The sequence below is a fragment of the Thamnophis elegans genome, chromosome 8, assembly GCF_009769535.1.
Source record: "Thamnophis elegans isolate rThaEle1 chromosome 8, rThaEle1.pri, whole genome shotgun sequence".
In the NCBI taxonomy this organism is placed as follows: domain Eukaryota; kingdom Metazoa; phylum Chordata; class Lepidosauria; order Squamata; family Colubridae; genus Thamnophis; species Thamnophis elegans.
In genome coordinates, this window is record NC_045548.1 from 9,763,220 (window position 1) to 9,768,094 (window position 4,875).

The following is a 4,875-nucleotide window of genomic DNA, read 5'->3' on the forward strand; positions in this document are numbered from 1 at the left end:
GTTGCGCGCTCCCTTACAGCAATGCAGCTCAGCGGCGGCCAGCCGGAGACGTCGCTACACCGAGGAGGAGGCGGAGGAAGCTCTTGTAATGCTGGCACCGGGGAGAGGCTCGGCGCTGGTTTTCCCGGGAAGGAGCAAGCATGCATGCGGGGCTGCAGACGGGAAGCCGGCGAGAGAATGAAGGGCTGAAGAGACGGCGGCTCCCCCTCAGGCCTCCCTTATTTGTGGCGAAATAACAGGAGCTGCGTCCCCTGTTCGCGCGTTCCTTTTTCTTTCGCCTTCTTCCCACCTTCTTCTGGGTTGTGGGTGTGAGTTCTCCTCTTGCATTGTATTTCTATTAATTGGTTGTATTTATTTTGTCTTTCTGATCACTCCTGCGCGCTGGCTGTGGTGGTTTAAAAGCCAATGCACCCGAGCGTTGCAAATGGGTTTGAGGTGAAGAAAATTTTCCCTTCTACACAAATTTGCCTCTCAGCTGCTAGCTTAGCACAGTGATCTCCAATCTTGGCAACTTTAAGACCTGTGGACTTCAACTCCCAGAGTTCCTCAGCCAGCTTTGCTGGCTGAGGAACTCTGGGAGTTGAAGTCCACAGGTCTTAAAGCTGCCAAGGTTGGGGACCACTGGCTTAGCACAACGGGGCGCTTCTTGAAGACATAGGCTTCCTTTCCTTGGGCTGCGCTGTGACTACAACTCCCAGAGTCTCCAATGGGACAGTGTGTCATCTGAGGATTCTGGGAGTTGTAGTGCCCCCCCACAGATCTGGCTGTGAAGCTTGCCTTCAAAAGCTATTACGAATATGGTTGTAATAACGTATGTGTATCTTCTGTTGTGGGAAGTTATCATCCAGCCCTTTCCCAGAAAAATGAAATATCCTAGGAAATATTGAAAAGGCAGAATATTTCTCTGGATGTGAAAAGAAACATGTTTTAAAAGACAGAATAGTTGCCTATAGCTTTCTGCCCATCCCCAGCTAATGGGCCATTAAGATGGCCCGGCTAGCCCACTTTACATAATAAAGACTTCTCTGCTGCAGCTGTAGGGAGAAGGGATATTACGCAACTCTCCACATGGCATCTGAGAACTCATCACAGCCTAGAGAGTAGCCCCCTGCATGGCACCATGGGAGTCTGACAACCAGTCAGAATACATTTCTTACACAGGAACAGGAAACAGAGAGGTGGGACTGAACAGGTTATAAAAAGCCTAGCAAGCCCCTCCCTCAGCCCTTCTCTTCTTCTCCACCAACATTGAAGCATGTGATCACCTTTTCTGTTCAAGGCTCAAGCCATGTGGCCCTGTCCAACAATAAACCATCTTTCCAAGCAGCCTCCATGTCTCCAGTGTCCTTTTCCCCACTTGGAGCCGAACCCAGAAGGACATTTCTTTCAACACTGTGATTCCCTGAGACAGATTCTGGTAATAGTTCAAGTGTTCTTGATTTTCTTTTTTAAAGTAATTGGTGTGTATTCCATCCTTTTCCTTTACACAAGCAGTGTGCATGGTTGTCCATACTTGTCCTTACAACGATTGCTAGTATACCTCCATGCAACTTGTGCCTCACTTTTCCTAATTCAGATTTTCCCAAAATAGCACTTCCAATACTTTGTGACCCTGCCCCCCTGTGCAATTGGTTTCCTAGATTTATCTATCAGCAACTTATTATTTGAGTTTTTGTAAACTCAACTCTTGCTTATGATGTCTGTTAGGTAAGCTCCCCGTTGGGAGAGCGAGTACGTTCAGCGAAAGGTTGTGAGAGTTGTGTTGGAGAACACACAAACCAGCATACAGAGACACTGCAATTTAAATAGGCTTTTTTTTCGTGGAAATAGAGGTATCAGAGTCCATCAAACAGTCCAAGTCATACACGGATAATTCAGGCAGTTATCAATGACTTTCAGTTAAGGGATAATCCAAATAACATAGTCCAGTATCATATAATCAGTTAGGTACACAAAGTTTGCTAAAAGTTGCAAAACTTACAGTAGCTCCCAGCACTCAGATCAGATCAGCCCAGCATCTAACAAACAGAGAGAGAGCTAACAGTCGTTCTGGCTCCCTCTTATGGCCGATTGAGGAAACAGCAACCAATCACATTTTACAGTATGATTTAAACAAGCAGGTACAGCATTGTGACATGATTTATATATTGCCAACCCAACCGTTAGAATTATATTCCTAACATTGTCACTGATAGTATAGGTAGTCTTCGACTTATGGCCACAACTGACCCAAACTTTCTATTACTAAGTGAGACAGTTGTTAAGTGAATTTTGCCCCATTTTAAGACCTCCCTTGCCACAGCTGTTAAGTGAATCACAGCAGTTGTGAAGTTAGCAACAAGGTGAATCTGGCTTCCCCATGGACTTTGCTTGTCAGAAGGTCACAAAAGGTGGTCACGTGATCACAGCACATTGCAACCGTCATAAATCTGAGTCACTTGCCAAGTGTCTGAATTTTATTCATGGGATCATGGGAATGCTGCAACAGTCATACACGTGAAAATTGGTTGTAAGTCATTTTTTCCGGTGTCGTCGTAATTTTGAACGGTTACTAAACGAACTATTGCAAATCAAGGACAACCTGTATTGTATCTAATCATTGTGTCAAATTGGCTTTTCATCATTAGTACTGGATTGTTTAAATTATTACCGTATTTGCCAGCCTATAAGACGCACCAAGATTTTGAACAGGTAAGTAAGAAAAAAACGTTTTTATCCTCCCTGGCCCCCAGGAGCATTCTACATGCTTCAGCAGGGCTGGGGAAGGGAAAAATGCCTCCAGTTTTGCAAAAAAACCGGCCCATTTTTGGCATTTTTCTCTTGCCCCACCCTGCTAAAGCCTGCAGAGTGCTCCTGGGGGCTGAAGGAAGGGAAAAACACCTCCATTTTTGCAAAAAAAAAGACCCATTTTTCACCTGTTTTTTGCAAAAATTGAATGCGGGGGTGGGGCTTCAGGAGGCAAAAAATTGCTGTATTCAGTGTATAAGAGACCAATATTTCCACGCTCTTTTAAGGGAGGGGAAGGTGTGTCTTATACTCCAAAAAATACAGTATTTGGTTTATTTGTATGTGTGTTGAATGTATTCTTTTGTTCAGGAGCCTTTTAATTCCCAAATGTAAATGCCCTCCAGAAGCTAATATCTATGAACGATTTCCAAGAAAAAGGAGGTGAAAAGTCACGGTGATCCTCACAAGCTTTATTAAAGATAAATACTTAGAGGAGTAAATATGCAGTGTTCTTTGTGACAGACAACAGGTATGTGTGTTGTATTCTGCCATGACCTGTCTGTCCAAAGGAGCTGTTTGTAAAGCTTTTCTAACAATAGGCAAAACAAGATATGTGAGAAACTAGCTTAATGAAATGCCCTTCCTGTGAATTCTTCTTTATCTCTGCACCTGGCATTCCTGTGCATTGACAGATACCATCTATACCGTGTTGTATATCTTGAGTTTTTATAACAAGAGGTCATGCAGTGGTTAAACATGCTGTTAGCTTAGTTCGGAGTATACAGGAACTGGAGTTTCCATCTCCCTATTTTATCTTACAATCGCATAGGTCAGGCCTGTCAGACTGACAGCCCGCGGGCCAGGTGCGTCATGTGTAGACCACGCCCAACAGCTCTGCAAAGGGAAAAAAAGTCATGATACATAATGTGACACAATCAAGTTTGACACCCGTGGTATAGGTGGAGCTGAGGGAAAGTAACTGTCGTAAAGTCAACCATTGGGCTTCTGTGGCTGTGAGTAGTATCCGTCCAGCACCTTAAGTACTACACTGGATCTCCTCTGGTGGTATCTGATTCTCATCTAGTATCGAACCATTATTAATCCCAACCTTTAACTATATACACTTTTGTTGGCAGTATAATCTGACACTGCTTTAACATTCTATTATCTATTAAAATCTTTCTCCAAAGACCCAGTTATCTCTGTGGGACTTTGAGCTGAGGAAGATGAAGTCAGTTCTTGCGCTAATTTACAACTATGTGCATAGGGTTGATATGAGCAATCGGCATTTTTTAAAATACTGAGTATCAAAATCACATTTTTACTTTTAGCTTTAACCCTCAGCAGGAGATTTCTTAAATCTTCCTCGCTTCCCACTACCAAAGTGATGTCTACAGTATATCTGTGGTGGTTAATATTTCTCTCAGCAATTTAAATTTAAATTATGGTTTATTTTAGTCTGGCATTTCTCAGAATGTGTTCTGATATAGATATAACTATAGTATAGAATCTTGGCACAGGGCTTTTCCAAGTTTCAACTGCATAATTGTTCTATATTCTGTTAAGTAAGCTCCCCATGAGGCTCCCCAGTAGCTCACGGCACTTAAGTAAGGCCCCAGTAGCTCACGGCACTCAGATCAGATCAGCCCAGCATCTAACAGAGAGAGAGAGCTAACAGTCGTTCTGGCTCCCTCTTATGGCCGATTGAGGAAACAGCAACCAATCACATTTTACAGTATGATTTAAACAAGCAGGTATAGCATTGTGACATGATTTATATATTGCCAACCCAACCATTAGAATTATATTCCTAACATTGTTACTGATAGTATAGGTAGTCTTCGACTTATGGCCACAACTGAACCCAAACTTTCTATTGCTAAGTGGCAATAGCAATATAGCAATAGCAGTAGACTTATATACCGCTTCATAGGCCTTTCAGGCCTCTCTAAGCGGTTTACAGAGAGTCAGCATATTGCCCCCAACAATCTGGGTCCTCATTTTACCCACCTCGGAAGGATGGAAGGCTGAGTCAACCCTGAGCCGGTGAGATTTGAACCGCTGACCTGCTGATCTAGCAGTAGCCTGCAGTGCTGCATTTAACCACTGCGCCACCTTGGCTCTTTTAAGAGAGCCAAGGTGGCGCAG